Below are 13,180 nucleotides of genomic sequence, written 5' to 3'. Positions count from 1 at the left end.
ATTCCCAGGCCACCTCCCTGCCCACCGTGGGATGGAGCCTCTGGGCATACATACCTCCCCATGGTTGCAGCACTGCACTGAATGCAGTCTATCCAGCCAGCTGGATGTGTGAGCAGGAGGGGCAAAGCCCCATCACCAGTCCAAGCTTGGATCACTGTGTCTCTACAAGATTCATTTCTTGCTAAATAACAATAATAATAATAATACAGCTCCCAGAGGTGACTGTTAAAAGATGTGTCCCACAAGACAACACCATACCAACAGCTTTCATCTCCTGAAGCGAGTTAATTACTGTTCTTCAAGGTAGCACAAACTGTCCATCCTAAAGAGCTTGCATAAAAAATGGACTATTATTCACTTTCATTTTTCTTAACCTGTATATAAAATCAATGATATTTACTGAGCTAAATGATATTTTTGTTTCCAGTATTCAAAAACACAAGTGTTGCAAAAGATTTTAGTGCAAGCTAACGCTTGATAAGCATCTTAATTTCAGATGCACCATAACTCTGAATCTTTCTCAGCTGGTGGGGCATGAAGGTGCTCGCCTACATCTCTGCATCTGCATGTGAAACTCAAGGCCATTCATAGGGATGCAGGGAAAGGAAGGTTAGCTACAGTGCACACAGATAACCTGTTTAGAAGGAGATTCACCTAAAGGTTTTAATTTGGTTTCGTCCCAGTTCTTCCTCCTATTTGAACAAACTCTAACAGAGTAAGGGATTTTGCATGCTTTCCTTATCACATTTTGTCATTGTAAAGATGATGCACAAGACCACCAAGGTCATGGCAAGAAGCAGGAGAGCCAACGAACACACACAGGTATCAAAATAACAACACAGGTTGCAGCACAGTAGCACTAGTACAGTGACACACATTTACACAATACTTTGATCACTGTAGATGGGTCACAATTCTCACTTCAGAATGGTAAACACCATTAACTTAGATGGCCTTTGACAGTCACTGCATATGCAAATAACAAATAAGAAGGTCCAGGAGAAACTGCCAATGAAAGAGAGTGAATCATATCTAACAAAATGTTCAGGAGTACATAGCAGCAAGCATGCCACCTCTGCAGCCTGGTACTTTCCAGCCTTGATGCTCTATACTCGACGCAGTGAGGCACTAAAGGAAGAGACATCCTGAGTTGTCAGAGCTGTGTTGTACCCTAGCGCTTGGAGATCAGCACACTTTCCAGCACATTTTCCTTTGTTGTTGGAAAGAAAAACTACTAACCACCTATTTTTTATTCTGTTCTTCAAAAGCAATTACGTTAGACATGCTCCAGCTCTGAATTCTAAGATAAACGTTGTTAAATGCCCCTATATGAAGCCCACTGGAATGCAAACAGCTCTTCTATGGTGCAACCAGTCTCCAGCCTTCCCAGACTGGTTCCACACTGAGCAGCCTGTGCCTCCTCTCCTGCTAAATTCTCTCTGCATGTGGTTTCATTCACATTAACACCCTCCTCCCACAGACTGGCTCCCTGTGGGGATTTACACACTGTGTCACAAAACACCTCTGGCAGGGATCCCATTCTGCTGCAAGTTAGTCTGCCTTCCTGCTTATGCTCACTTGCTCTACTATTCAGAAAATAACATCAGTATTTTTCTTCTGGGAATGAACACAATAGCATACATCAACAGAAAGATTCAGGATGTATGTCACAGTGACCTAATTTTAAAGAGACTATTAACTCACAATAGGTAGCATGGACTTGTCAGTAGCATGGTCCTGAAGTATGTTTTGAGAAGATCTTGCAGGTTTAAATTGCACTGTGCTTTTCCATAAGCACACTCAGCAGTGTTCAAATGATGTGGTACTGAGTGATGGGAATGGGGAACATTGATCCTACTCCTTGGTGAGAGCTAAAGCTGACGTCTAATACTAAAGCAGAGGTGCTGTCACTGTGAAATGTTTGCTCAGCAGTATAAACTTACATACTGATTAATAAGCCCCGTTAGGGGTATTCTGAGCACATTTCATTGTCTTAAAGCCCAATGCTTCTATAGCATCTTTTAGTGGAAACCTCAAAATACTCCAAAAATAGCAACTAATCTGAAAAATTTAATCCTCCCTATACAAACTGAGAAAAACTGAGGCAGAAGGGATGAAGCGAGCAGGTCGCAGTAGGGGGGCAAGTCCAACTCCAACTCATCTCATACATCTGGAATGTTACCTGAATAACAGAAATAGTCATCAAGGAAAAATAAGCGGCCTGACCTGATATCTGAGTATGAATTACGAAATCAGAAAACTTGCAAATTTTGTATTGATTTCATTTGTATTAGAAAGAGAAGATCCACGCATACAATCAAGCGAATGTACAGGTCGATATATACAATTTAATATCTATCTGGTGATATACAATAACAACCCACAAGCACCAATAGCATACAGAAGGTAAAATTCAAAGGTTAATCACCTGTAAGTTTACACCAACAGGTTTTACCTCGCTCTTGGGATAGGGGTGTCATTATGCCTCAGTGGTAGCAATTGCTTACCCTCTGCTGCACCCAGACCGCCACCCCCAGCTGACCAACACCAGACTGAGGCTGTTTACCTGCGTGAATGCCAATAACACAATCTCAGCTCTCTGGGCATGGAGCCTATCTCACAAGAAATCGCAGCCATCAGGAATTTCAAAGCCATCACAGCTATTTCTTCAGCGTAGTTGATCCCATTGTGGATGGGTTGGCTGCTAGCCACGATATAAGCATCATCAGCAGTTTCTACCTTAAGCAAAACCAACAATGAAAAGAACAACTATTCTTATTAGACATTCTACAGGCAGGGTATAGGACCAACTTCAACCAACTTTAAAGACGATTCAGACCAGCAGACTAAGCATAAGACCAGGAGTTAAGATGCCCTTTCTCCACTAGTTTCAGTGCTGAAAAGCTACTTGCCTTGTAGTTGATGGGGGATCCTGGAAGAACTGAAGTTGTTGGATCTAACTATGTCCGAGAAGAAAACAGAGAATCAAAATTCTGCAGCTCCACCAATTTCCAAGCAATAAGCTACAATCCAATGAAGTTGAAAAGGAGGAAAAAAAGGGATAGTTTCTTCTGTGATTTCTATTCCTTGTTCACTATCTCTTTCATTTTTCCCAGTGTCTCATTGGTTTTGGAAATAGGCAGAAGAAGTTACTGAAAGCTTTTTCCAAACTTTAATAAATATCAAGGAAAGTGATGCATGGAATTCACCATTCATCATGCTGACCAATATTGCCTTTGCATTTCTTTCCTGCTTCTCCCCTTCTTCCTTTGCATCCAAAATTGGCTTTTATTTCTTACTGTCAAGAATATTAGAGAAATACTTTGGTTAGCAATATGTCTGTACAGAGCCTTAATTGAAGAAATCAGGCAGTACTGATGGCAGATCTTGTCTGTCTTCCTTTTCTCTGCCAGCAACTGCACTGCCCTTTCTGCACCAGCCCAACTGCACCAGTACCTCCAAGCAATTGATATCATTTTGCAGTTTACTCATCAAAGTAAATCAGAATGCCACAGACAGAGATACTTCCTGCTAGATGAGGTTGCCCAAAGCCCCATTCAACCTGACCTTGAACACCTTCAGAGATGCTGTCTAAAATCCCAACCTGCCTACTGGAACCTCTACAAGGATTGCATTAGTTTATCATCTAGTGCTAAGAAACATAGCAAATAGTGTAGTGTCAGATTCCAGTAATTCCCTCCTGGTGGCTGCATTTCATGGCAGGGAAGGGACTGACTTGTCCATTTTGTATTACTGGCCTTTTCATGACATCCCATAGTTTGATCAAGCTTTGGCCTTTCTGCTGCATGTTTTTGCAGAATCTACATATGCTGCTAAAGGTATAGTTATTTCTCACCCTAGTTTAAATAGTAGCTAGCTGATGGAAGAAATAATTTTGAAAGAAAACACAATATTCTGTCTGGCATAATTTAATACTGGCCCCAGAGAACCAGACAAAAGGCTCATCTACTTCAAAAGCTACCCTCTGACAGAAACCACGAGCCACAGTGTACAGAAAATGTTGAAGCAACAGAGCAGCTACACAATGCATTTTAAGGTCCCCTATAATAACTGGGGCAACTACAGCTATCTTGCAAAATGCAAAGCTGTAGGCTTGCATCCCAACCAAATTCTATCATAGATTACTACATAATATAATACTGACACATTGAAAGGAATAACATTTGATAAAGTGACAGTACAGAGTGTAGTGAGGGGATATCGGAGTTAAGCACTTTTTAGCAAATACAGCTGCAACAGGAAGGATGAGGCATTTTGGGGTATTTTAAATTTTTAGCTTATTTGCAAGCTTTTCACACACAGCAAGATCAATTAATATTTAGCTTCAAGAAGAGATTAAAAGAACATTTGTAATGAGAAGGAAGAGCACTGATTAAAGATACGGAAGAACTCTGTCACAGTGAGCAATATTGGTGGTAGGTGAATGGTTGGACTAGATGATCTTAGAGGTCTTTTACAACCTTTATCATTCTATGATTCTATGTCAGATGAAGTAACCGTAGTCTGTCCAAAAAAACCCAACCAACCAAACAAACAAAAAAACCAACCAAGTGGTGACTAGTTTATTACTTGCCTAACCAACATGACATCTAGATTCAGCTGGCTATTAATCATCTTCACTTCCTCCATAAACCATGCACCATTGTCATGGTGGGTTGTCTGGCAGCTATTTCCCTTCTCTGAAACGGCTGCATTAGATTGGTGAACAAGCTCGTGCACGTGCCACAGAGTCTACAAAGCACTTGCTATCTGTTAAGTGAAAAGCGCAGCCTATTTGTGGCAATAACTCTTCTGTAAGTAAGCAAAACTCACCCTTCAGTGAGAAGTTGTGAGAAGTTTAATTCATTATTTTATTTGTTGATTGTCTCTTATTGATCAACCAGCGCACAATAAAAAAGTTAAATTACTTACTTCATTGCTACTGACATTAAACTTCTGGACAACAAAGAAGGCAAGTTTCCCATTGAGCAGATCTGTTTAACTTCTTGCATAGCAGACTTGACATCTGAAGAGCTGCAGATTAAAAACAAAGACTGCAAATTAGAAGAAGCACATACAGTCCTTTTCCTTCCAATTTGACACAGGAGAAATGGAGCTATTGATTGGTACTAATATTACCTGGATTTAATTAAATCGTTTGTCACCGCATAGCAAACTTTTATGTACAGAATTTAATCACATACTTGCCCCTGGAAATTCACTGTGCTATCACTGAGTAGGTAAACATGTATGGTGTGCTGAAGACCAGTCGGTTCTGTTGATGGAAAATTAATTATTTTGGCAGCAGCTAGAAATTGCCACCAACAATTCATCCATTATTTATTCCTGCAAGCAAACTGCCTGGACGCAATGCAAGAAGAATATGGAGCCTCATGCAAGAGATTGTCAGCAGAAGGCTTTGCTTTGCAATAAAGAGAAATAGTTTCTGCCAGAATATCAAACCAAACCAAATGATAGAAAAACTCCTGTAAAAAGCATTTCCTTGAGTGACAGTGAGTAGCAACTTTTACCAGCATAGAAACATCTGAAAACAAGACCAAGAATTCATCTTCTCATCTTCTCTCCCATTCTCCTCTTGTGGAGGAAAACTTATTTTCAGATTTTTATTTTTTTTTTTTAGTTAAAAGTTGTAATTTATTAAAACTTGTTTTTTTTTTTTTTTGGGGGGGGGGGGGGGGAGGAAGGAGGATGCAATTTTGACAATGCTACGTTAAAAGCCCAGAATTCCATCAGTATCTTGAAATCTAGCACTTTTCAGTTTTGCAAGAGAATGCCTTCCTGTTACTAAAAAATACAGAAGAGGGTATTTCTCCCTCTATGGGAGTTTTCAAGTCAATTCCCCATTTTTTCCAAATTTCTGCAGGGAAAAACAAAACCCACAGATTTTTTCAATGGGTAGAAGCAACACTAACAAAGCCTGACCTCAGACACATACCCAACTACTCAAGAAAAACATTCTGGTTTTGACGTCCAACATTAGTGAAAACATCCATCAAAGCATCTGAGAGTCCTGAAGTAACTGCTACCTCCAGAGCTTTCCCAGGGAAGAGACACATCCTTCACAGGTATGGGTTGTATTTCTATTAGTCCAGTGTCTGGAAGGTGTCCAGATCACCTCATTACAGTGTGCACTGACTAATGCTCTTAAGCAGAAATGGTCTGAGCCTGACACAGAGCTGAGTCACAGAACAGCATTCTGCTCCTGGAAAAGTGGTGGGGAAGCAGTGCAGACTCCTTCTGTGCTGCACTCATTAGATCAGCAGGCTGGCAGGTATGCATACCTCACCCAATACTCTTCATAGACCCAACCATAGCTTCAGCAACCTGAGGTTTTCTAACCACAACCCCCGTTGTTGCAACTGCGTAGTTTCTGCCTTCTCCTTTGCCACTGGTTTATTCTGACTTGGCTCTAATCAGTCTGACAGGCAGATAAGTGCACCCTCATCAGGAGTATTCTACCTTCTTTCTGATCTTTCAGTTTTACTCATATTTTCTGACTTGTGTTCCTCTGGGGCAGTTCAGGAAGGATGAAGTGACTGTTTTGATCTCGAAGTACTGAATGTGCAGTCCCATACTGTCAAGCATTGGAGTGATCTTGGTCAGAGGTTATTATGTTCCAGGCCTCACATGTGAACACATCCCTCCTCCTCTCCGTCCAGGTAAGAGCAAAATGCTAATTTACAGTGAGTAGGGTGAAGTCCTCCTCCTACAGGTTCTTAGGATGCACCAAGCAAACGGGAAGCACCACATTCTACCAACACAGTTTTGGGGCAAAGTATGATGCCAGCAACAAGTCTGTCAAAAGACCATTTTCTAATGCATAGTTTACCGAGCTAGACTCCGTAGCCTGTGCTGGGGCATCTACTGCTGAATTGCAGAATGACACCTACATTACACCTATTGCAGAATTCTATGTTTTTCTAAAGTAATATGGCTGAATACAATATAAACATATTTTAAAGATGATATAACGAGTTTGGAAACAAAATAAGAAGGAGATCTTCAGTGATCACAGCTCTCAAAACCTGTGCGCTTTCAGGATGCACACAACAAATTCCTTGAGAGTTCCTATGCAGAATGCTACAAAGCAGTCCTGAGTGCAGACATCCTAATCGGAGATACTTCAACAACTGAATCACATAACCACTTAAATTCAGAGTGTTGTGCTCTGTGAATGATTTACCTTTTTATGATACTGGGTATTTTGGATGAAGATCATAGAGGAAGCATAATAATACACTCCTTATGGACTCAAAGATGGATAGAGGAATTATAGAATCATTTAGGCTGGAATTGTATCAGTTTTTGGCACACGGTAATCCTTGCTGAGCGTTCTGACCTGCACTATGCTACTGAAGTGTGTAAAGTAATGTAACACGTACATACAGCAAATTGCAAAGAGGACGGTTGCACTATTAATCACCATAGCAGTTTTCAGTACTCACTAACAGCACTCTGCCTCAGCTGCATCCTGGCCCAGAGGGGAACATTTCCTGTTTATAAAGCATCACATGCTGTCTGCAAGAGCTAGCTATAAGTCCTCCTTTAAACATCTAACAACAAGGACCGAACCCACAGTTTTGGAAAGTCTACAGGCAGTCAATCTTTGGCCAAGTGTTTATTACCCACATGAATGTTATAACCATCACAAACCAGAAAACATTTCTTTACAGCTAAAAACCAAAACTGCTCTAAGGAAATAAGCAACAAGCTCAACACTATCCCGTTTCTATACCCCATAGTATGAGAGAAGTGCTGTGCATTACACTCAGTTTTACCTTCCGAGGTAAGAAATGCTAAGAGTTACAACCTGATGAAGTCAAGCTGATTTAACCTTACTTTGCTCCCTTAATGCATTCCTGCTGATGCTTAGTAGGAAAATCACCAATAGGTTCATTAAAGGGGGGAATTTAAGTTAGGAATATCAGATTTCATCTCCTTTTACAACCAGAGAGCTGTGGGTCCATTCACAAGGCAACCCAGACGCAGTTGACCACTGTGCAGATGTCTCTTCTTTCCTGTTGATGACAAAGGAAACCTAGGATGACTAAGCCTTCAGTTTAAGTAGTACGGTTAAGCACCTACAGCTAATTGATTGCATGCGCACAGAGCATGTGTAATTCAACATCTTCCAGCCGGAGAGACAGGTTGCTTTGTCTTTGAAATGCTCGTGTAACTAGGAGCAGGAATTATCCTACTTCGCTTAGTTAAACAATATCAGCTAGACATATAACAGTCAATAGAACAACTGGCCATAGTCATTTTCAACCCTATCATTTAACAATGTTGTACATTTAACAACCTCAAATCCAGACGATAAAGGAAAAGTGTATTTGAACTGGAACTTTTAGCAACAGATAATATGCACTTGATGTTCTGTGTTGTATCTGACCTTAGCAAATCTTGACTGAGCTGGTTTTCCACAGAGATCCATATTTCATCTGCTTACCCCTATGCAGCAGCTTCACGTGAGTGCCCAAGTAATGCAGCACAAGTCTAGCCAAATACTTCAGACTTTTATGTAGTTCTTCTAACCATGATGGATGGGAGACAATTTTGATGTAAGTGGCTGAGAAGGATATTGTGCAGTGTCGCTATCTGATCACACAAACAATGGGATATCACAACCAGAAGGACAAAAAATGTACCCTAGAGATGATGACAAGACGACAGTTTTTCTGTGTTGTAAAATAAAAAGCAAAAGTTACTCTGTTGCGCAACTCTGAATTGTAATCTTCACTCATCTCAGTTGTCACCTGGTTCTGGCTTTTGTCTCACAGATCAGTTTGTTTCTATTCACACCTTATAGTTTATAGTTTTTTTTGTACTTTAGAATACCATGAGCAAGTTCCATGATAAATCTTTGACTATTACCTAATCCAGTTGCCGCACGGCTGAAAAATTACCAGATCTGGCATGAAGTGCAGATGACTGTCCACCTCTTCGCTGCTCAAGAACGACAATCAGACAGACAGCCACATACACAGATCAGCCAGTACAGCTTGCTTATAAATCCCAGATCTGTGACTAAGTCATCTGGTGGCAGGTTTGAACCTTCAGCAATGAACTGAGCCAATATCTTCAGTTGTTGGGCAAGTGAAATTGCACACACCACCTTATTCCCTCTGGCAGGGCTGAGGTTTACTATTGTTATCTTTGGGTAGGATACAACAAGGAAATAATTCCCACATTTTTAACCCACAGATATTTGTTTAACTTCCTTCTATCAAAATATTGGCATTCTTTGCATTATTGGAATAATACTTGTATTGAAGACCAGATTTAAATGGCTTTGGCCTGATGTTCTTTTTAGAAGGGACCACAGTGAAAGGAAAGAACTTGCAGAATAGGTAGAGAATGCAACAGATGACAAACAGAAGTAACAATAGAGAATTATGTGTTATCTAACTCCCATACAATCAGCAGATCTTTTTTTTTCCCCCTTTATATGTCTCTATGAAAATGTATGTCCAGTAACTCAAAGTGTTGAACAATTTTGCCCCTAGGCAGCCTCTGATTTAAAAAAATAAGTGAAATCACTTCACTTGGGAAAAAGTCGGTAAGAAATGAAAGTAATCAAGCAAACAAAAACATTGCAAGCTGAAAGTTAACCATTCTTCCCTAGAAGCATGACCCATTGAACCATTTGCAGCCACCTTGTGATAGTGTGGAGGGAATGGCACATAACTTCCTGCAACCTGACTGGGAGCAGGAGCAGGCACAGCTGTGTTAGTGGCTCTTGGGCATCCTTTCTAAGGACTTATTACAGCCTCATTAAAACACTGCAACAAAACCCTCTAAGAGCCACAAACCACAGACACCAAAAATCACAGGAGTCCTTTTGATGAGAAGTTACTTAGTTTTGACATTCTGTTGTGAACTGTATTTTAACTCTGGGTACCAAACTTTCATTAGAGAAGTTTCAATATCTGAAAAGTATACAGAAAAGTATTACAGGATCATTACTGCAAAAGTGACTTAATTCAGAAAATCCTTTTCCAATCACTGTAATTTAATGGGAAAAAAAAAAACCCTCAGACTGAAATTCTTCACTAGTTTGCTCCAGATCTTAGAAGCCATACTGCAGGCGATCTTGTAATCACATAAAACATCCCACTAACAGTCTAGAGAGCCTGCTGGCAGGCAGGGTCCTATTAAAGGAGTGTTTTCTGGTTTGCAATCTTATGAGTAGGTTGGGTAAATCACTAAGGTGAATGTGCTGCATAAAAACAAGTTGTTATTATGTGAGGGTGTAGCTGTCAGTATAAAAGATGAGTGAGTAAGCAACTGAGCAGCAATGTGCAAGAAGCTAGCAGCAGTGCTAAGGAGATTATGGAAACAACAGTGATACTGTACTGAAAGAGGTGAGTGACTGAAAACAAACAAAAACTACAGCAAAAAAAAAAAACCCTAAATCAAAAAACTGTTGCTTGCTTTGTGCATTTGGGCAAAGATGCCTAGCTGATGTTAACAACTCTGTGCTGTCATAGGATTAAGGCTTTAGTGATATTTTTGATCTCTTCTCCTCTTTCCTGAGTGATCTGTTCTTTTTTTACTAAGCTCCCTAATCAATGCTAAGATTTTTATGGTTGCATGTATGATGAATATCTTTTCTAGAATATCTACTTCCACACAGCATTCTTGCATTACACTTTCTATTATGCTATTACTTGCTATGTGCATTTGCTCTTTGAGGCCGGAGAAGAGTAGAAGAAAAAGGATGGAGAGAAACCCTAACTCTTGTGAGAACTATTTCTACCTGGACATTTGGAAAGAGCAGAAGTAAACATCAGATAAACGATCACTAGCAAGTATGACAAAATGTCAAGCGTGAGGGCTGGATGAAATGCTATATGAAGAGCTAAGAATCAATTTATGCTGCTAGGTATTTTTGAGGAGTATGTTGACTTACTGCAAGCCTGGAAGAAAGAAAATAGTATTGGACCCACTGGACTTGCATGAAAAAAAGAGGATCCAGCAACAACATGGATGCTATTTTTTTTTTCTAAATAATGAAGTAGTAATAGCACTAACAGCATAAACCACACTGGTGACTGCACAGAACTAAGTGAAGCCATCGACAGTATTGATTGGATATATCTCATCTTCACAGACAAACATCATAAGGTTTTGTTGTTGATGTTTTTTGTAAAAAACAAATACCGATTGCAAAATTAAGAGATAAAGAGAATTCAAATGAGATGAAATCTAGCTAGGTGTTACAGAGGTGTTTCCTAATGTGACTTCTTGCAAAAACTTAACCTGAAGGAAAACAAAAAATTAAAAGCATCAGCGTTCACCAGCTTTGAATGAAATAGAACTGAAGGAAAGTAGAGAAAGACTCAACTGTTCCCAGCACTTGTCAAAGCTCCAGCACCCTGGGTTCTCCCTCCAGCTTTGCTGAGAGGCTGAGGTTGAACATCTTTTACATTAGTTTCTGCTTTACCTCTGCATTTGAGACCACCTCTTTGTACATTTGGGCAACAAACTGGGATCTGGAAGTATGACATTCATACGTAATAATTAATGATACTACTTACACCAAAGGTATTACAACAGTATGTGGGTGTTTAAAATGAAGTATGGTATGTGGCTGCTATCAGGAGGAAGTCTCAATCACATGTGCTCCATACCATGGGTTGAAACATGAGTAAGCTTGGAATCGCAGCATTCAGAACAGAGTGTTACTATGGGACAAATCATTTTTGTGCAGTCTGTGTAGCATATGGAGCAGATACTTCTTACTGTGGGCAAGTAGCTTTTAGTATTTACAAAGCACTAAACTTATCTGCCAAATGTTCGTTAATATAATTAATGAACTATTTCTCACTGATGATGATGCTTTGACGTTTATAGACTGTATAGCATTTATGGCATGCTACTGAAATCAGAGAGACAGATTACATTATATGATACAGACATTGGCTCTTCTTGGATGTGGTAACTGCCTCTAGGAAGGTTTCAAAGTGGATGTTACCAGTTATAAGCGGAGATGTGCCATTACAGGAATATTTTCTAGCACTCACCTTACTCTTGAATAATTCTACCTGGAAGCACATTCTTTGGATTTCTACAGAACCAGCCAAAATGTTGTGATTGTAGTCTTAGCCAATTCATTTAAAGCTACATAAATTTGGATAATCAAAGCTCAAGGCGCACTCCTGGGACAAGCCATACTATGGCAGGTGTTAGATCTGAGAAGTTAAGGAAGGAGCAGGCTGTGTACCAAAGGGGAGGCAACACTCAGGGGCTCTGCGTAGCCTTGAAAACAGGAAGGTCCCATGGTACAGCAGTGAATCTTGGCTGTGTATGCTGTGCATGAAATCACTGCCTCACACTTGAAAGGAACTCCAGGCAGCGAGAACCTGATGCACTGTCCTGGGTTATATATATGACCGAGCCCACACACAGCCTACTGATAGTCAATTAAAGCATTTCTCAGATTTGTATCAAATGTGGTCAATCATTTTGGGAAGAAAACAAAACAAAACAAATTCAGCTGGAGAGCACCAAGACTGTAATTAAAATAATGCAAATTCTGCTCAGCTGTATCTGCCCTCTTGCTTATTAGGTTTGAAAGATCCTTAAAGCAAACTTGAGCTCAGCCAGCATTCAGAAACTGCTAGAGACAGAAGAACTCCCTTCCCAACCAGCTCTAGCACTAGTTGCTTCTAGAAACTGCTTTGCAGGAAGCACTCCAAAGAGAAGTCAGCTCCTTGTTGGAGAACGACACAGAGCCGACTGCAAGCAGCCCTGGCTGCAGCCACCGACAGCTCCAGAGCTCAGGGCAGCTGAAGAGAAACCTAGCCCAGATCCACTATTAAGTGCTTCCCTCCTGTTACTTGTTACAAATAACAGACAAACAAATCCCCTCCCACTTCCTAACAGAAAACAACAGCTTCATAGCACGAGCAACGTGCTTCAAGATCTGGCTCAGGCCCAAAGCGTTCCACATCAAAGGAAGCCTCACCACAGGCAGCGAGAAGTGGCGGGAGCCCCGTGTTAACACACTGTGAGCTGGGGCTGAACACATACAGAAGCTGCAGTCCCCACATCCTCCTCACCCCACGTTTCTCAGCTCATTGCAGCAACTACAGGCAGCAGCACCGGGGTGTCTTTGGCAGTGGCAGATGAGCAGCAGATCCTCAGGATGAATTTA

The 13,180-nt window shown here is 40.6% G+C and overlaps 1 long non-coding RNA gene across 1 annotated transcript; it reads right to left on the bottom strand.

Moving 5' to 3' along the window:
• LOC110399958 lies at positions 337–13,129 on the bottom strand. The gene is made up of 3 exons (XR_002439492.1): positions 12,992–13,129; positions 4,933–5,034; positions 337–3,298 (listed from the first exon to the last, which is right to left on the bottom strand). It is a non-coding gene; the product is annotated as an uncharacterized LOC110399958 (long non-coding RNA).

Source organism: Numida meleagris, chromosome 5 (genome assembly GCF_002078875.1).
Source record: "Numida meleagris isolate 19003 breed g44 Domestic line chromosome 5, NumMel1.0, whole genome shotgun sequence".
NCBI lineage: Eukaryota > Metazoa > Chordata > Aves > Galliformes > Numididae > Numida > Numida meleagris.
This window is presented reverse-complemented; position numbering and strand designations above follow the sequence as displayed.